Source organism: Meles meles, chromosome 6, assembly GCF_922984935.1.
Source record: "Meles meles chromosome 6, mMelMel3.1 paternal haplotype, whole genome shotgun sequence".
In the NCBI taxonomy this organism is placed as follows: Eukaryota; Metazoa; Chordata; class Mammalia; order Carnivora; family Mustelidae; genus Meles; species Meles meles.
In genome coordinates, this window is record NC_060071.1 from 124,337,163 (window position 1) to 124,358,355 (window position 21,193).

Consider the following 21,193-nt stretch of genomic DNA (forward strand, 5'->3'; position numbering starts at 1 on the left):
GGGTCTGAAATGGGGCTTGCCACTTCAGAGCGAAGAGAAAGATGGTCCTCTGTTGCCGGTGGCACCTGTGCCCCCATATTTTCCTGGAGCACCGTCTACATTTATGAATCTCCAAGATACACCTGTTTTCATTTCGTCTCTGTTCATGTAGTTCTTGTTCTTTTATCTTTCTCTTTTATATAATGCCTAACTCTGTAGTATCTGAGGTGAAATGCACTGATTTTTAATTGCAATGAAGAGGACCAAGCAGCTCTTTGGAGCAGCTCTGGGCAGTAAGTGGAGGCGAATTCTTCTAATGGGAACTTCTTTGGAGACTGTGACTCACTCTCCTGCATCTCCCTATCACCACATAGGGATTATTGAGTTCCAGCACATCTATAGCCAGTTTAGGGGTACGGTAGAAGGGAGAAGGCTCTGTTAGGTGCATCCATGTTTCCAGTTATCAAAGACGCCAAGGCAGTGTCTTAGCCAATAGGATCCCAAAGTGTGCCCTGAAGATGCTTCCAGATGCTTCTGAAGCGACACCTTGCATTTTTCTGGTCCCAGATACTACACACTTAAAGGTAATGTCTACCTGAAGACTGGCTATCAGGTAGACACTAAACTTTTGGAATCTATTACTGTATCTGGGTTTCCATTTTGCTAAGGAGGCAACACATGTACAAAATGTTCAGAGCGGAGTTTATTATTTTAAATGAATTTAAGTGGAAGGTTTTGTGAATGATATATTTAAATTTTAGCATGATTTCCCTCTTGCTTCAACTTTTCTTTTTAAACGGCAGAACATTGTTATAATGTGGCCACAAGGGAATCCATCCATTCATGTGTATATTATTTTCTTTAACAAATATTTCTTTCCTGTCTGCCAGGCTCTGTGCAGGACTCTTGTAAATAAGGATAAGAAACATGTCCTTTTGGCTGTTTAACTATTCTGCAAGGGAAATGTTGTATTGTACTACATTAATTCTAAGATGCATTATTTTCATTACATGTCTGATCAGAATGTGTCTTACTACCAACGATATGTAGCTGTTCAGTTGGCAATATTAATTTTCTGGAAGTACGTAAAATAGTGATGCATTTTGTAACTGATGATGGATTGTATTTTATAAGAAATATGTGCACAATACTGTTATTTGTACCATGCTTTGACCCGTAGTATGGCCCCATATTGGGTTCAGTACCAATGTTAAGCCTCTAGTTTTAGGCACTGAGGTTGGTCCAGGGATGCCAGATCTTGGATGCCCAGATGTCCAGAGTAGGAGAAAAGTTAGTCAGAAGGCAGACTGAGAGCCAACGGGTTCAGGCTTTATAGGCAGTAACAGTAGGGGGGACAGAAATTCTCTAAAGCCTCACGTCTCTGCATCTTCCCTCCCTCTCTGGTCTGCACATAAATTCAGGCAGTGTGACTCTGCCAGACAGCAGAGCGGAGCAGGAGGAATGAGAAGTGAATGGCAGCAGGGCCATAGCATGGGAGACGAGAGAATAGCGTCAGAATGAGGACCTGGTGATAAAGTGAGCAACAAAGTTACAATGAAGGGGCCATCCATTTATTGAGTGCCTTATTACTGCCCATTTCAAAAACACCATTTGCCAGCTTTATTGAACTTTGTTAATCATAACTGACAAATAAAATAACAATTTACTTAAATAGTAAATATATTTAAAGTATACAATCTGGTGATTTGACATTCGTATTCATTATGAAAAGATTTCCACTCCTGAGTTAATCGCAACATCCATCATCTCACATGTATTTTTTTTTTTTTTGGTAAGAACACTTAAGTTCTACTTTCTTAGTAAATTTCAACTATGCAATATAATATGATCGACTGCAGGCACCATGTTTTCCATTAGATCCTCAGACCTAATTTATCTTATAGCCTTTTGCTAGTGTCTGCCTATCTCCTCCAACCTTTGCTCCAGCAACTACCATTCTGTTTTGAGTCTGACATTTAAAAAAAAAGATTGCACAGATAAGTCATACCATGCAATCTTTCTCTTACTCTGTCTGGCTTATTTTACTTAGCATAATCCTTTCCAGTTACATCCATGTTGTTGCAAATGGCAGAATATGCTTCTTTTTAAAGGCCGAATTGTATCACGTTGTATGTGTATCTATATACTTGTATATCTATAAACCACATTTTCTTTATCCATTTATCCATTGATGGGCACATGGGTGGTTTCCGTACCATGGCTATTGTGAATAATGCTGCAATGAACATGAGAGTACAGATATCTGTTCAAGATAGTGATTTCATTTCCTTTGGAGATACACCCAGAGATGGGTGGGATTGCTGGGTCATATAGTAGTTCCATTTTTACTTTCTTAAGGAATTTCCAGACTGTTTTCCAAGGTGGCTGCACCAATTTGCACTCCCACCAGCTGTGCACAAGTGTTCCCTTCTCTCCACAGCCTCAATAGCATTTGTAATCTGTTTTTTGGTAACAGACTTTCTATCAGTGTGAGGTGATACCTTATCGTGGTTTTGAGTCAAGTAAGTCACTTAAAAAAAAAAAAAAGCAACCCTGCAAGATAAGTATTCACGGAGCAACATTATCACCCTTGTTTTGTATGTGAACCTGGGGCTCAGAGAAGGTGAATAACTTGCCTGGCATCATACAATTAGTAAGTGACAGAAGCAGGATTCAGTTTGGGTCCATGGATCATCAAAGTCTACTCCATTTTCAACATCCTGCAGGACATCCCACAGTCTCACAATTGGCAGGGACTTTGTGTCCAATCATCAGAGGTCCCAGAAGCCAACCAGAGTCAGAGCAGTACATGGACAATTACATGTAGTAGCATCCGAATCCAAAATTAGGGCCAGTAAGCAGAATTCCACCAATAGCCTCAGTCACGTCCCAGTGTGCTGTAGCCCAGGTGCACGGACTGCACAAGATTGGGAGGGACAAGATACCCTCCAGACCCAGGGAAGTACCTGACAGCCGGATGGTTTAAGTGCTGAGGTTCAAGAATTTCTTACTTTACTCTAATCAGACCTCCCGCAGAACAGAAGTGCTGTTATAGCTGAGATTCCAGAATCAGTAATGGGTATTTTAATAAAGCCCATGATCCCAAGAGCCTCTTGCTGTAGGGGTGAGCTCACAGTCTATAGCTGGGAGCTGATGAATAATTTTAATTATGTGACTAATATCTGTGGTGGATGTTCTGCTTTCAATGGATTCCTTTTAGATTTTGACCCCGTGTATATCTCAAGGAAATGTAAAATGTTTGCTTCATTATTTAGAACCACTATGTAATTTTGCTTAGAGCTATCGAAAAGATCAGAAGAATTTTACATATTCTAAGGGTCCAAGCTTTCAAACACCAAAAGTAGCTATTCAGATGTAGGAAATTGGGAAAAGCTCTAAGTTGATCACATAAACCTTTCTGATTTTTTCTCATAGGTTAAATGAACTAAGTAGATTTTTGTTAATTTGGAGGAAATATCTCCTCTAAATGGTGAGAACAGTTATCTTTCTAATGATGCGTGTCACACAATCTCTCTCACGCTTGTCATCATGTCTCTGTCAACAGTAAGCATTTATTAAACTCCTAACTACTCTTTGCCTTGTGTGAGGTGTCCTGCAAAGAGGCTTGTTCCCTGTCTTCTTGGAGTTTCTAATGTAAGAACAAACAGACGAAGAAGCACATATGAGAAATACATCGAAGAGAATTAGAGTATTCCGAGTTAGAGTATTAATGAAAGCAGAGTGAGAAATTTATGGCCTACTTCAGGGTATCAATGGGGATTGTATTTCAGTGTTTTCTCAAGGTAGAGCATTGTTAAGACACCAACAGGGGAAGGTTGGGGCAGTTTCCTTGAAGTTGCATGTTAAATTTAGGCGGGGAGAGAGGAAGCTCGTACGTTTTCAGGTCAGGAATTGAACCAAATGGCAATGACGCTGCCGAAACTGGTGTTCTAAAGACCAAGTGGAACCTCTTTGGGCCTCTGCCACGTAGCCCCGTGAGGCCATTTGTAAGTCTGGGCTGAGTGAGACACGAGCCTAATGGGCATAAACACAGTGGCTGGGTCAGCTGATGTGCTGGTTGGGACGGTTTCTGTCACAGATGACAGAAAACCTGGCTCAGCTGGCTCCAGCCCAAAAGGGGAGTTTGGATTCTCCCAACTCGGCAGTCCAGGCAGAGCTCCATCTACGGCCCCGATGAAGCTTCCAGGATTGGGTATTTCTTCATTCGCCTATTTGGCGTTGCTCTGTCCTTAGGCGCATTCCTGCCCGGTGATTCCAGGATGGCTGCCAGCGGCCCCAGGGCTTTATCGTTCCAGACTCACATCCTTCAGGACAGAGAAAAGCTGCATTCTCCCGGGCTCCGACTGAGTCCTGCAGTTAAATTCTCTTGGTCCTCATTGGCTGGTCTAAGGTCGGCTCCTCATCCTCCAGCCAATCAGAGTGGGAGTTGGGGAGCCAATGGGGGGACTGGCTTAGCTTGGGTCACGTGCTTCACTCCTGGGCCCTAGGAGGGAAGGCTGGTGAAGCCCGGCTCGAGGGCAGAGATTCGATCCGATGGGCGTCTCTGTACACAGGCTGTTGCCCCACAGGGCTGGGGGGTGAGAGAGGGCACGAGGCAGGGAGAGGGGAGGGATGAGAATGGAAGCAGGGATATTATTTGGGAGGTTCCTGAAGCGCCAAGGAATCGGGGTGGTTTGGACAGTGGACATGGGGATGCTGGAAGCATCCCCCCCCTTTATTTTGGGGGGGTAATGTCGTGTAATTGGTTTATTAAATGGGCCGGACTTTTTTGGGGGGGGGCATGCAAACAGAATATGGCTTTATTTTTCTTCCATGTGAGTCACAAAGTGACTTTCCCATTTGTTCTGGTAGGCCAACCCTGGATCATATCCCAGAAATACCCTACAGCTTTTCCAGGCATTTTTCAAGTAAAATAAAAACAAAAATAGAAACAATTAATTTAAGTATTCTAAAGTCCAGTTTAATATAAACCCACATACCAACCTCTGGTCTACTTCAAAGTTCTCCTTTCCCTGTAGGTCAGGCTCGGCCTGAGACACCACAGTCCAGAAGTGGAAAGGCGAAGGGGGGGGGGGGGGGCTTGTTTGTTCTCTTTCTCTCCGGATCCAAACTCCTTCCCTGCTTGCTTTGCAACTTCTGGCTCCTCCAGAGTCAGGTGGCAGGGAGAGGGATGAAGAGAAGGCCAGAATGTTCCACTTGAGCTTCTGTCCTTCCTGGTCCTCTGTAGCCCCTCAGGCATTCAGGAGATTTTATAAGTTCTTGGCACTACCCCCCCCCCCCCCCCCCCGCAAAGATCTCTACACTTTCCCACTGCATGAGTGGTGCCCTCCCTGGCTGGTCCCTTCTGAAGCCCCCTCAGGCTCTGCTTGAGCACACTCTGGGCCTTTTTTGCTCAATAGACTGACTTCTTGGGGGAAGGCCTTTTTATGAAGGTTCTAAGCTAGCTATTGCCTCGCCCCACCTCTGTCTCCATTTGGCCCATGAGAAATCATTATGCCACTCGGTGCTGCCAAGCTTGGGAGGAGCAGGCCACTCCACTGCTCTCCTCTGTGTTCATCCAGCCATTATACACCAAACCGTGGGAACCTGTGTCTGATTTTCCCAGAAGTGTGTTCATTGCACACTTCCAGGGGGCACCATCTGCATGGACTCTGGAATGATGCAATTAATAGAGCAGATTGGAGTTCTCATAAATCTCTCATGCTCTTTTCCCAAACAGTGCAAGGCAGACCTATGAAGTTTGCAATTCAGCAAGCGTGCAGCTGGGGGACCAAGATGCAGCATCCCTTTTCTGCCAACCACTCTGCTCTCTCTGAGCAGTTTCCTTGCAGCTTTTCTTCTTCCTCTTTTTTTTCTTTTTTGCCACCGTGCTCCCCAATGCTTTGTTTTGTTTTGTTTTTCTGAGAAACGCCTTTTCTCCAGTGAATTCTCTTACATGGACTGGAAGCAGCAGGTGGTTTCTGAGCCAGTCTGACCTTAGTTTAGCAATTTCTGCATAAATAAATGCTCAGTTTTCAGCTCTGGGGTCTCGGTATAAATCCTGAGATAACAGGAAAAGCCCCGCTTCACATGACATTGTGGCAAAGAAACCGTTTCTTCAAAGAAGAGCTCGCAGGAAATCCAATGTAGAAAGCAGACAGACATGGCGTCGCATGATGGATGAGGTGGGGAATGGGGCAGGTGCTCAAGCTTGGCTCCAGGGCGTAGCTGGAGAATCACTGTGCCTGGGGAAGCCAGCTATGGTGTCCCTGCCAAGGAGAGTTTCCCACTTTTTACCGCTCTGCAGCGTTTGGCTTTTTCATGACTTTTTGGTGAAAACAACAGTCCGTGCAAGTCATGTGGGAATGAAATAATCTGGCGCTGCCCATTTCTGCAGCAGATGACCACCTGTCCAGCCGAGATAATGGATTCCTTTTCAGTGTACAGTTCCTCCTGGGTTCCCGACTCTGACCTAGAAGCTTTCGCACAAACTTGCTTGGTGGGTGCCTTTTTTTCCGTGAATGAAAAGATCTGCTTCTAGTTCTGAAAATAGCACCTGAACCATCTGCAGAAAAATTTTTGTCATTTTCTTGTGGCCCTGTAGCTTTGGGCTTTGTTCCTTGCAGGAAAATCAGTAAGAATTTTTATTAAGGTTTTTTCTGTAAAGATTTTCTTTTTTGCACACAGTGCGGGTCAGTCCTATTGCTTCTGTTTCTCTGTCTATAAAATTGGGGCAAAAGTGGAACTTCCATGCTGACCTATTGTGAGCTTTAATGCGAGCCTATGTGAAAGGTACAGAACACCTGGCACCGAGCAAGCGACTGGGACACTGATTGTGGGGGTTTCCTGTTGCTGCTGTCACAGATTACCTTGAACTGAATGGAGCTTAAAACAATCAAAGTTATTACTGTATGGTTCTGTAGGTCAGACTTCAGAATTGGCTTCATGGGACTAAAATCAGGGTATAAGCAAGGCAGCATTCCTCTGGAAGTTTTAGGGGAGAATCCTCTCCTGGTCCTTTCCAGCTTCTGGAGGCTGCCCATGTTCTGTGGCTCATGGCTGCAACACCCTGACCTTTGCTTCCATCCTTGTCTGCCTCTGGCTTCCCTGTCTCCCTCTTATAAGGATCCCTATGATTACATCTGGACCATTCAGATGATCTAGAGTAATCTCACCATGTCAACATTCTTTACTTAATCACATCTGCTAAGTCCTTTTGTCACATAAGGTAGTATTTTCACAAGTTCCAAGGATTAGGGCATGGACAGTCTTTGGGGGAAACATCATTCTGCCTACTGCACTGATTCTTTCAAAAATTACCTTTTAAGGGGTGTCTGGGTGGCACAGGCAGTTAAGCGTTGGACTCTTGGGCCAGGTCGTTGTCTCAAAGTCATGAGATTGGTCCCAAGGGGGCGTGGTGCTCAGCACAGGAGTCTGCTTCAGACTCTCTCTCCCTCTCTCTCTGCCTTTCCCTCCCATGTTCTCTCTCTCTCAAATAAATAATAAATAAATATTAAAGAAATAAAAATTATCTTTTAAGTATCCACAATATGCTGGACCCTTTGCTTTGCACTGGGTGTAAAAAGTGAATAAGATACAAAGGTTACACCAAAACAGATAAATGATAAGATGACAGTAGTGATAATTATGGCAGTTATTTACTATTTACTGTACGCGAGGTATTATGCTGGGCACTTTAGGTGAATAATCTTACTGAAGCACCATCATAGCATGAAGGAAAGGTTTTATTCCCATTTTGAAGGTAAGAACACTGGACCTTAGCAAGCTTAAGTACTTTCTCTAAAAGTCACATAGCTAGCGACATGAGCTGAGGTCTGATTCTCAGCTCCTACAGTTAATTACTGAATTATATGCTGTCCTTGGAAGGACAAGTAATTCCTGAGCAATTCCTCACCAAAATCTTAAAAAAATCATATACTGTCCTTGGAAGGGTCCATGGGTGTAACCTGCGGCTCTCTTCCTAAAAAAGGTTGACAGATAGCTCCAGTTCCGAGCCAGTGGGCAGAGTTCCCAGGGGAGGCCAATGCTACATCTCTCTCTCTCCCATCCTGATCATGGTCTAAAGCTACATCATGGCCTTGACTACTATGTCGGTTGTCTTCAAGAGAATCAAATAGCATGTCTTCATCCTCCCACTGACTGATCCTTCCCAAGACCGTTTATCATTGTGCTAACGGGGACCTGCTTCAAGCTGACACAGTGTATGACACAAGTGACACAGAGGTGAAGTTCCTCTTCAGGGATTAATACAGAATGCACCTGGTGATTTTAAAGGGCAAAAAGAAGGTACTTTCAAGTGAATCCGAGGGAAGCATTTGAATATTAAAGGCCACATTATTCTTGATCTTTGCCCGAATTCCCTTCCATGGGACTGGAACTTTTATGTGAAGGGCAAAGTTAGGGGGAAGGTTGGTCCCCAGACTGTGTGGTGTTCTGATGAGACTAACCCAGCTCCTGGGTGCTGTAATGAGCAGCCGCAGCTCACCCAGGCCTTGTAGGACAGGGAGAGAGGGAGAAGTTTCCAGGGGCTCTACCCCGGTCTAGGCTGGGCTGAAGTGTGCAAGAAAGTGTTGAACCTTCCTCTGCTCTGAGTCAGCACAGATGTAAACGTTTCTTGGCTTTTTTCCTGCCGGAGGCGCAGGCTGTTGGGAGCAGTGTTTGCATTTCTACCTTTCTGTTTCCTCCTGGGACAACTTCTCTTTTTCTACTCCCTTTCCTACATCCCTGAGCTTAGGAGATGTTACATTTTAGTCACGTTCACAGATGTTTCTAGCAGACTGGTTGGCCCGTAGAAAAATGTTTGTGAAATTATGGCAGATATAGTAAGAGCATCCACACATTCTGACTATTTTAAACAGTCTTGATTTTAAGTGATTATTTTCCAGTAATGACAACTGATTAAATCAATCTGATGTGGGATTCAATTTTTGAATATTGGTAAGACTATATCTCAAAAATCCACAAGTCAGAACAATTCGATGGTGTGCTGTGGCTGTGTTTCCAACTTCCCTTCCTGTCCTTCTGTCCCTCTTTCTCCCTCCCCTTCTTTTTCCTCCCCCACCCCCCACCCTGCTTCTTTCTTTCAGTATCTATAGACAGATATTGGGATAGACATTGGGTTCAGAACTTGCGATACAAAGTTCAAAGATGAATAATTACTGGTTCCAGACTGCCAGGGATTTATGGTCCAGTAAAACGAGTCCTTCATTTTAGTCAAGGGATATTTATTGAGCCTCTGTGATGTAGAGCACACATTTAAGTGCTGAGATGAAGCAAAGAACAAAATGCAGTAGATCAGACACGCTAAATGTTTAGATTCCGGTGGTAATGACACAGAGTAAACAAGTGAATAAGTACAGAAGACAGTTTCAGCTGGTGATACAGTTACAGCTGTGAAGGAAACAAAGCCAGGCGGTGGGCTGCAGAGTGACTGCTGGGGAACTGGCCTTTCATCAGGGAGGCCTTTCTGAGGAGGTGACGTGGAGCAGAACCCTGAGCATTGACAAGAAGCTACCTTGCAAGGATCTGGGCAACAATGTTCCAGCCGTTGGACACCTGGGTGGCTCAGTCAGTTAAATCCCTGCCTTTGGCTCAGGCCAAAGGGGATTCGGGGATCAAGCCCAGCATCCAGCTCCCTGCTCAGCCGGGAGTCTGCTTCTCCCTCTGCCTCGCTCTTCCCCTGCTTGTGTGCTCTCTCTCTCTCTTTCTCTCACTCTGCTCTCTCTCTCAAATAAATAAATAAAATCTTAAAAAATAAAAGAAAAGAGGGGCATCTGGGTGGCTCAGTGGGTTAAAGCCTCTGCCTTCAGCTCAGGTCATGATCCCAGGGTCCTGGGATCGAGCCCCACGTTGGGCTCTCTGCTCAGCAGGGAGCCTGCTTCCCCCTCTCTCTCTGCCTGCCTCTCTGCCTGCTTGTGATCTCTGTCTGTCAAATAAATAAATAAAATAAAATAAAATAAAAGATTATTCCAGTCAGAGGGAACAGCAAATGCAAAGTCCCAGAGGTGGGAACTAACTGGGAAAAACTGGGTGTGGCTCCTGGAGGGTGTTGGTGGGGAACTGAGGTGGAGGGGGCCAGTAGGTAGTGGCCAAAACATGGAGAACTAAGAGAAGGAGTTTGGATATTCTTTGGGCGTGTAATGATAACCCTCTGGAGGCATTTAAGCAAGGGAGTGGTAGAGCTAACTTTGGGTTTTAGAAAGGAGTCATGCTGGCTGCTGTGTGGTAAATGGGCCGGCTCGGTAGGACATGGATGTGCAGCTGGGATGCTTGGACAGGGGAGGGGGAGTTGTGAACGTGAGGGTGGGGAGAAGTGGTGGAATTCAGGATCCACTCGGAAGAGCTGGCAGATGGCTGCCGGTTTGACGGATGTGGCCAGGGCAGAGCGAAACCACTACCGACTCTGGACTTTTTGCTGAACTTCTGGGTGTGTTAAAGGCAGTGCCACTCACTGAGATGGGGGATCTGGGGAAGAGGCAGTCTCAGGGTGTGTGTATGGGTGAAAACAAGATTTTTAAAAAATCACGTTCGTGTTAAATTTGAGAGGCTAATTGGACATCTGAGCGGAAAAATTAGGTAGACAGTTAAATCCACAAGTTCTGGGAAAAGGTCATGGCTGGGGATAAAAATGTAGAAATCATCAGTCAGATGAACAGGCAGTGAGATAAAATGTGGGAGGTGTACATTTGGCTTAGAAGGATATCATTTTTGCTTTAGAAAATGTGGTGATCTAAATTATGTCAATGTTGGGGAAGGAAGGAAACAATATTCACTGAGTGTGGACTGTGTGCCAAGCACCATGCTAGAGGCTTTACATATAGTACATTTCACGGGGCATAAGGCTTGGGAAGCATCCTTAGTGCACCACATAGGATTACCCATCCTGGAACCAGATCACTAGATTCAAACCCCAGCCCTGCCTCTTACTAGGGGCATGTTCTTGGGCAAGTTAATTTAGTCCTGTGTTTTGTTTGCCCATCTGTAAAATGGGGTAATACTAGTACCTAGTTCATAGAGTTATTTTGATGTTTGAGTGAGTCAATACGGATAAAGCACCTGGAGAAGTGCTTGCTACATAGTAAGCACTCGATAAATTATAGTGATCTTAATGTTACTATTATGTTTACTCTGTATGGTGCACTCAACTGATGGAAGAATCTGTTATAATAAGAGTAATGTTTTAGAATGTTGTTTTGACTTGCTTATTAGTCAGTATATAGGATGTTTGGGTTCTCTTCCTGGTTCTGCCATGATTCCATTTTATGAGCAATTCTTTACGGTAATATATATTAAAATCTGTTTCTGTTCCAATTGCTATATAACAAACCACACCAACCAACCAAGAGTATAATGAGTCTTGTTAAACTCAGATTCTATGGTTTAGGAAATCAAGAAGGACTCATTAGTGATGGCTTATCTCTGCTCTGAGATGTCAGAATGTCTGGGAGGCCTCCCGTGGAGACACTTGAAGTCTATGAATATTGATGGCGAGTGGGGAGCTGGAAGGGACTGGAATGAACTGGAGTCCTCCTTGCTCATGTGATGGCTGTTATGGCTGACACTCTCCGCGGGGATCTTAGCTTGGCTGTTAGCTAGAGCACCCACACAGGCCCATGCCATGTGGCCTCTCCGTATGGCCTAGTTAGGGCTTCCTCATAGCATGGCAGCTGGGTTCTAAGAGTGAGTGTCCCAAGAGAACCAGAAAGAAGCGGTGGAGGTCAGACAATGCCACTTTTGCCTTAGTCAGAAACCTGTCCAGATACAAGGAGAGGGAGCATAGAGATTCTGTCTTGTGGGAGGAATATCCCAGCCTCATGGTGAGGAAAGCATGCAGGATGGGAGATGTTGTGGCCAGTTTTGGGAAAAATGCAGTCTGTCTTGAAGCTTAACCAGGAGGCCAATTATAAGGCCAATTGGCTTGAAGGATGCAGTGCACTTCTGAATTTTGGATGCGCTCTGAAGTGAGGGTCTCTTTTATTTATTAAAGCACCTGACTTCTCTTGGCTTTTGTTGTATTGGAATTCAGAACTGGTAAGCTCTCATTCATTTAAGAAACCCTGATGGAATACTGACTCTGTGTAGGACCCCGAGCTAATTGCTGTGGGGTCAAATCGAGATGCTGCAAGGAGCCTACAAGCCAAAAGATGAAGATGAATGAATACATTTGGTTTTCAATTAACCAGTGTCTGGAGAAGAAGAAAGTGGTAGTTTCAATAAAACTTGTCAAAACAAGACACAGAGAGAATTTAATGCAAATATTTCAGTTAGCATTGTATTCAACATTCAGGAACACATTTCTCATCCTATAGACCTTATCTAATGAATTAATTATTGTCATAACTAGTGATTGTTAAATATTCACTACAGCCATTCAATATAGTAAGCACCTTATGGGTCGGATACCATTCCATTTGCGGTGTAATCCCCTGAGGCAGATTACTGTTGCCATTTTACAGACAAGAGAGAGTAACGGAGTAGTAGGTTAAGTGACACAAGTTGGTATTGATGCTTAGGTCCCCTCCAACAGCGCATGCCGAAGGTGACAGGGCAAGTTAATACAAAGCTGGGACTAGAACCCAAGTTCTGGATATTCCCTTTGGTGTTCTTTGTTCCAGATTCGTGGTTTCCATCCATGTTCCATGAATCTTCTGGGTCCCAAGGGGATCTTGGACTGAGTGTAGAGATTGAGAAGGAGGCAAAGCTCATATAACTTTGGGCCCTCCTCTAAATTCCAGCCATATAGCATGCTTTGAGACAATATTATATTGTATTATACTATACATTATATTATATATAATGCAATATACTATATGATAATATTAATATGTATTTCATATTTAATGTTTGTACTACCGGATCCAATATCCAATATCCAAGAGTAGTGTGGAATAGATCAGAGGAATTCAGACTTTAAGAACGAAATCCTCCCTTCAAATGAAATTTTACATCTGTGTCTGTATCTATCTAATTTTCACTTAAAGTTTGAATTTTATTCAGTTCAATTGAATTTCCACTCAAAATTCAAACTTCCAGAACAAAACCCTTTCATTTGAAGGAAATTTAATTTGATTCAGATCTTATGTCTGTTAGGTTTACCTGACTGACTCCTTCCTTCAATTGGAGTCTTACCTCTATAGCAATAATTTCCATTTAAATTTTGAATCTTATTCCATTCAATTGAATTTCTAATTGAAATTCAAGGTTTTAGAACAAAATCTTTCCTTGAAATGGAAAGGTTTTATTTGAAAAGTTTGAACACCTCTGGTCTATTCTACATCCCTCTTGGCTATTTGTAGCTTACAAATTCGGCCCATGAGTTGTACCACTGTCATTAACCTAATTTCAGGCTCAAGATCTCAGTCACTAGCTAACGTCTTTTTTGCTGACAAGATCTGCATTACCATCTGCTATAGAATCTAACCTTTAAAGTGCCTATGTAAGCACAAATCCATAAAACTAAAAGTCATAGAAGAGGGAGAGAGGGTTTATTCCATTTTTAAGACTTTTGGTTTGATTTAGATCTTATGGGTTATCTTGACTGATTTATTTAGTATGTAAGTACGTCCCAGAGAATGATCATACAGTGATCTTTGGATGTTTTCTGTTTACTTTTTCATATCAATTTTTTTTAATGATGGAAACTGCTTTTAAAAATAACCTTAAAGTATGATATCATCCTCTTCTTTAGCAGACTGAAGAGTTTGATAGATGTATCCAGCAATTGTTCACTTGTGATGAAAGGAAATTTGAATTTTCTGGCCAAGAAACTTTTTTTTTTTTTTTAAGCTCATGTCCAGATTGTCAAGCCATCACAAACTTGACAGAGATGAAGCAGGCCTTAAGAGGTAGGGCCACCATGTGCAGTTGTGCAGGTTGTGTATTGTACAATTGTGAATGGATCTCTTGGACATTGTGCAATTGGCAGTCCTGTCAGGAGATCATGGATTTCAAGTGTCTGTTGATTTGTAAGTATGGGAGGACTTGATGGCAGGCTTCAAGGCAGTAAGAATAAGAAGATACATTATGCTGTCATTTCCAAAGTAGTGCCTTTCTGTACCTTCACTGCCTTCAGTTGAGGGCATTTCTGGTGAGAGCCTAGGAATAAAAAAAGAGTTGGTTTGAGACAGTGCGCAGCTGGACTTAAATGGAAGATCCTGGGGAAAGATGTAGTTCACCTTCATGTCAGAGACGGAAGGGTGGCTCTTTGCTCATTTATTTTAGAGTATACATGAAAAGCAGGTGTCTCCCATGCTTCAGCTTTTGATCTTCTGTGCTCACTGGGTGAAGTCCAGTCCTGAACACCAAAGATTGCGATTTGGGATTATGGCAGGATTTATTAGTACCCAATTGAGAACCTCAGGTTAAATTTTCAAATGAATACAGGATCACAGTTCAACCTGCTCTTTCAGAGAATTTCTTGTAACAGAGCATGAAGGTAGCAAGGTGTCTTGATGGGTTTGAGTTAGACAGACACCAGGCCTGTATCTTGGGGTCACTACTTGCCTTGGGTAAGTTGCTTGTATCCTCTAGCTGAGGGTTTTAGATGACTAGCTGATATTTAGGACCTCCTTTAGGTTAAAAAATTATATTATTGATTTTTGGAATAATTTGTACTTATCACACAATAAACCTCTTCCTTGGCTTTATGTATTCATTCAAAGTATTTATCCAATGCCTACTTTGTGCCAGGAGCTATGCTAGGCACTGGGTATACAAGAGTGAACCACATGAGCAAAAGTCTCTGCCTTTGGAGTCGGTATTCTAGAGGGGCAGGTGCTGGGAAAGAAGCAGCAAATAATGTAACTGCAAATAATGTAACCTGCAAAGGTAGAGACAAAAGGAGAGGGGCTATTTAGGGTGGTCAGGAAAGACCTCTGTAAAGGGGTAACATTTAAATGGAGCCGCAAAGGATGGGTGGGAGTCAGCCATGGGGAGAAAGGGGGGAAGAAGACCCCGCGTAAAGTGAAGGAAGGCTGGGATGCAGGGTGTGAGGTTGGGATCAGGGGTGGGGAAACAAAACCGGAGAAGTGGGGGGCGTCTGTTGTCAAGCCTTGGGGTCCAGAGTAGGGGGCTTGCATTTTATCCTAGAGATAACGGTGGGAGCACGGAAAGGTTTGAGGAGGGGAGGTGATAGGATTTATGTTTGAAACTGTTTTCTGACTTCTGGTCAGAGATTCCCTGGGGGGTGGGATGGGGTGGGGTGGTGAGCATGGGGTGACAGGACCTGTGAGGAGCTATGGCCAGAGTCTTGCAGAAAGGTAGTGGGGCGTGGGCCAATGGTAGCGTAGGGAGAAGGACGGCCAGGCCTCCTTCTAGGTCTGTTTGCAAGTAGAAATGACAGAATTCTGGAGAGAGGGAGCCACAGGGAAGCTGACTTGAGGTTGCCTCTGACAATCTGGCCATTTGTCTTGAGCAAACTGGGTGGATGTTGATACCAATCCTGGGAGAGGAGGCTTCTTTTTTGGCTGGTTGGCAATCAAATATGATTTGGACATAGGAAGTGTGAGACACAATTGCAGTCTGCCAGTGAAACTGAACCATTGGTATTTGCATGTATGAAGCTGATAGTCAGAGATGTGTTTTCTGGAGTTGAAATTTATTCTTAGAAGAAACAGTCTCCCCTCCCCTGACAGTCGAGAACAGTTTTCCCAGGGGATCCGGTCCTTCCAAATGTTTCTTTCTCTTTTTTGATCCTAGCTCCCACCAGTGCCCATTGGTAGGTCACTATTATGGTGAGGGGTTTTCCAGTTAGTGCACCAAGGCTCAGACCTTGGGATTGAGTATGGCTAACGAAGCCCATGCTCTCTTGGTATCTACACAAAGGAGGGTTGGCCATTCAGGTGGTGGCTACACTGCCCTCTGTGTAGTTCATGAGGATGACTTTGAGACTGTCATCATTAAATGCTTGGTTCTTGTTCCTGTTGTAAGTGGACTAGATGTATGGCGATGACCAGGGTGACCCAGGTACCAGTATCCCTTTAACCCAAGTAGCCAGGAGAGCTCCCTCGTTCTCTGCAGCAGGGGGGTCTGGCCACCTCCAGTGTTGGCTTGTCTTGTCACCTGGGTTGCAGCATGCCTTCTGTTCCTCTGGCTTTTGCACGCTGATCCCTGAATTGCCTCCTGCTGGCTCCCATCCTCTGCTTCCCTGGGCATAAAGATCTGAGAGTCATCAGCAAATGGGTAGAATTTAAAACCTTGGCCTTGAAATAGATGAGTCATGGGGAGAATGCAGAGAAGAAAGGGCTCAGGGATGAGGCCCACAAAAGTCCAATGTTTACAAATTTTTAGGAAGAGGAATCTGTAGAGTGGATTTTAAAAGACCTAACCAGGGAGGGCGCCTGGGTGGTTCAGTCAATTGGTGAAGCATCTGACTCTTGATTTCAGTTCAGGTCATGATCTCAGGGTTTGGAGATCAAGCCCTGTATCAGGCTCCACATCGAGCATGGAGGCTCCTTGAGATTCTCTTTCTTTCCCTCTCCCTCTGCTCCTTCCCTGCTCATACATGTGTGCTTTCTTTCTCTCAAAAAACCAAACTGAACCAAACCAAACCCACAAGACCAAACCAGACAGAATGGAGGAAAACCTTGGGAACGTGGTGTCAAGAAGCCAGAAGTGGGAGCATTTTATTTTTATTTATTCATTTTTTAAAGATTTTATTTATTTATTTGACACAGAGAGAGAGATCACAGGTAGGCAGAGCAGCAGGCAGAGAGAGAGGGAGAAGTAGGTTCCCCGCTGAGCAGAGAGCCCGATGTGGGGTTCGATCCCAGGACCCTGAGAAGTGGGAGCCTTTTAAGAAGGAGTAAGGCCTGGGGTGCCTGGGGAGCTCAGTCAGTTAAGCATCTGCTTCAGCTCAGGTCATGGTCTCAGGGTCCTGGGATTGAGCCCCACATTGAGCTCCACATCAGGTTCCACATCGGGCTCCCTGTTCAGGGGAAACATGTAGAATGCTGTAGGAGGCCAAGTCAGGTGCGGCCATGTTGGTGGGCACTGGTTCTGGGAGGTGGAGGCTGTGGAGGCCCTTCCTGGGAAGGGCAGTTGTGATAGGGTGCCAGATGTTCAAGCCTGGTTGTTTTTATATGGTTTTATGATTGTATCACCCAGTGTCGTACTTAGCTACATTTTTGGCTGGTTGTGTTGGGTGGTTGATGGTTGTTCTCCTTCTGTCCCTCTGACATGGGATTACGAGATAAAATGCAGGATGCTCAGTTAAATGCGAATTTCAGAAAAAAATTTTTTTTTCAAAGTATAAGTATATCCCAAATATTGCATGAGATCTACTTATCCTAATTTATGAAAATCTGAAATACAAATTAAACTTCCTGTCTTGCCCTTTTTTTTTTTTTTGCTGAATCTTTCAGTGCACATTGAGTTTTGTGTACTTTAAAATGGTTAAAATGATGAATTTCATGTGGTATGAGTTTTAGCACACTCACAAATCTAGCAACCCTACCCTAGCTAGACTGTCAATAGAAGCCACTTTTAAGTAGAAGGTCTGCTTCCGGGTTGAGTCACCAGGACCAGTAAGAAATGCCAACCTTGGGGCGCCTGGGTGGCTCAGTGGGTTAAAGCCTCTGCTTTCGGCTCAGGTCATGATCTCAGGGTCCTGGGATCCAGCCCCGCGTCGGGCTCTCTGCTCCACAGGGAGCCTGCTTCCTCCTCTCTCTCTGCCTGCCTCTCTGCCTAGTTGTGATTTCTCTCTGTCAAATAAATAAAATATTAAATTAAAAAAAAAAAGAAATGCCAACCTTGAGGGACCCTTTTTTCCTGGCGATAGCTAATACTCCTATTAAGTTCCCTTAGGGCACCTCATAGAGAACCGAGCACACAGTAGGCACTCATCGAATGATAGAAGCCGCATTATGTGCCACGGGGACCATTAGCCCACAGAGATCCATGAATGGAAAGACCCCACCCTGGTACCTATGAACCATATAGAGAAAGTCAGGAGATGGACTTCACGTGGAAAGTTTCCAGTGAGTTAAGTGGTATGGCCCTTTTGGCTGTGCTTCAGGAACCAAGTGCTAACTCCATGACGTACCTAATTTTGCCCCATGACTCTGGAGCAAGTGGCTTTGCTGAATTCAGCACCTCCCAGTTGTAGCAGCTTAAATGCCACTGGCAGCTGAGGGGCCATTAAAAATCTTTAAATGGCAGGGAACTCTCGGAAATGCCCACAAATGCCAAGGTAGCTGGGTTGTGTCATTTGCTATTTTAATTGGTTGTAACAATTTCTAGGCCCTTTTTCTTCTTCCTTTCTATGAAGTGGAGGAGTCCTAACCACAAGACTGTATTTCAAATGACCTCTTCAGAGGCAACTTTCAAGCAATTAAGTACAGGTTGAATCCAAAGCGTTTGACGCATTAAATATCAGCTAGGATTTTCTATGAGGATTATATTCCTTGGTTAAAAGCTGAGAACCCAAAAGATAGGTTTAGCTATCTATGGAAATTTTTTTTTTTTTTTCCTCTTGTGCTTTTTTCCCCCTGAGCTTTGCTATTTACAAGGACTGTTGCATCCCTCATGAACATTTGTTTACATGGCAGGCAGAAAGGGACGCTTTTATTTTACACTATTTTATTGAGTCCTACAATGTGCCAATATTCGCTAATTTGTGTTTTGGTTGTATGTTTCTGAGCCAGGTCCTATGGTTCTTATAATTGGGCAGTTCCTTGATTGGAAATATGTTTTAGAAGGTGGCTTAATTGCTGATAACCCATCACATGGGTTCATCTGAATAACGACTGGGGGTCTGAGGACCCATCAGAAGTAACATGGAAGAGGAAGTAAATTTTGGAAAACGATGCCAGAGCACACTTTTTTCTGTACTCCTTTGTTTTATGAGCTGTTTCTTGGGGAGCAGGTTCAGGACCAGCATAACAGCTTGGAAGATTTCCTCAGAATCCAGGCAGGGATCTGTTTGCCCTCTGAGATTTCAGATGCCTTTTCTAGATCCTTCAGCACCTGGCCCTTTCTGAATTACAGGGGAATGGTGGGGGAAGATTGCTTCACCAATTCACCCACCTTTTTACCTGGTGAGCTCCTGGACACCAGGGTCCTCCTTCATCACCTGCCTGTGCATTGGTTCCTAAGTATCTTTAGTTAGATACTAAACCAGCATCTGTTGAATCTATGCCACAAATATTAATTGAGCTCTTATTATATGCTGTGCACTGGGATTGGGACTCTGGGAGATTTAGAGGTAAGGGTCCCAGAGCAAGGGGGCATCTAGAGGAATTTACTCTCTAGCAGGAGGGATTACTAGTGAGAAACGACTGCAGATATCAGGGTGGTGGAGGGAGGTGTTGGTCTGGCGAGAAGGGCCAGCGTACATTCAACAACTCATGGTTGGTTGGGAAACTCCCCTGGAGGCTGGTTTAGCCCTAGGATTCCCGAGGCAGGAATGACTCTTGGCTTTATCGGATCCCATTTGGTTCTCCAAATCTAGGAGTGCTGGGTTATCAAAGGTTCCCTTCCCTGTTTTTTTTAGATCTGTTCATCCAGTTTTTCAGTAAGTCTGTTGACTCCTTGAAGACTTCACCAATTAGAGCTATTAACAGTATTTGGAAACACTTCTCAGGCTTTGGAGAAACGGATGGGTATTTACTACATCACTGTCTCCCAGCCTCGTGAGGATCAATGTGGGTATTCTTTCCCCTTTTAGGTTTCTCGCTTCCTCTCTCCCGCACTCACTCCCAGCCTCTGATGGCTGCATTTGCAGCGAATCACAGAAATGTTGCTGATGTCAGCAGCTCTGAGACTGCATTAAAGGAGCCACTCGAAGGGGAAAATTATCCAGAGGGTGATGCTGAAAGGCAAAGCCATTTTGTGGGGTGTTTTGTAGAAACCGTTTTCTGCCTTTGATGGATTGCATTCATTTTTGCGACTTAGTAGGCACAGTGAAGGAAGAGCCATCTAAAATTTCTTTTTCATCCAAGATTTTTTTTTTTTTTTTTTTTTAATATAGGAGGTTTTAGTGGCTATGAAGCAAGCCAGGAGCTCCGGGCGGCTCTCCCAGGGGCCCAGTGTACTGGGGCGTTGAGACTCCATCTCAGTGACCCCAGCACAAGAGTACAATGAGGATACAGCTCATTCTACATAAATGGTTTGTTCTTAAAGATATACACATATAAACCGCAGCCCCTTTTAGTCGAATACACAGCTTGCCGTTCCAGTGCTTTCCCCAGCAAATCCTCTCATAAAGCAGACAGCTATCTTGCAGATGGATCCCCATGTACAATTTCAGGTCGTGTACAGTCAGATACACCTTAATATCTCTGTGATGTCTGTCTGGACAGGAGTTTCTGAGCAGGGAGACAGGGCAGCTGGCTGTGTGACCCCAAGCTGAAGAAGGAAAGTGTGGGTTTGGAGCGTCAGTGATCCCCAAGGCTCCTCCAGCCTTCCAGAACGTTCTTCCTGACCCTGTGTACCCCTCCTCCAGACTCTATGCACTTCTCCCCCTGTAGCTTGTCCCTACAAAGAATCCCTTTTGAGAAGATTTTCCTTGGTCTACTGACATCTCTTACCAGGATGCTCCTGGGCATTTATGTCCCCCCTGGGGTTTCTGTAGCTAGTGACTGACTAAATGACTGACTGGGTAAGAGAGCTGGGACAAACTTGGAGAAGGCGTTTATACTGCAGAGCTCCCGTGGGCTCAGGGGACAGGACTTCGGCTCGAACCCGTGCTTACTTGGTTTCCTGTCCTCCCCAGCCCTGCTTCCCCACTCCTTTAGGGGTTTCTCCTGGTGAAGCATTTCCCAAATAAATTGTTCCCACACCAATCTTCACCTCGGGATCTGCTTCTGGGGAACTGGCCTGAGTCACTGGCTGAAGTGGATTGGAGATGACGGTAGTGGTGATGAAATCAAGGAAATGGGAGTTTGGGTATTGGATGGATTGTCTGTGAAACAACTGAAATATCTCAGGAGGAAAGCAGGACCTGGACAAAAGCTTCAGGGCATCAAGGAGAGAAGGCAGCTCTACCACCGACAGCCATGGGAAGAGGACAAAGTGGAGGAGTCAGAGGATTTGGGTCTCAAAGGGACAGGGATTTGGACACAAGGGTATGGAGTGTTATTTTTCTGGGACAGGTTGGCCCTGAGATTGTGGGTGAGAGAGAATTGAACAACCTCTACCTGAATGCCACACTCAGAGGACACTGTCCTTAGGGGACAGTGTCCTTAGGGGAAGCCCA

At 44.4% G+C, this 21,193-nt stretch overlaps 1 protein-coding gene across 3 annotated transcripts in view; it reads left to right on the forward strand.

Moving 5' to 3' along the window:
* KCNK10 (potassium two pore domain channel subfamily K member 10) overlaps positions 1-21,193 on the forward strand; it is a 132,539-nt gene that overhangs the window by 30,684 nt on the left and 80,662 nt on the right. The window lies entirely within an intron of this gene.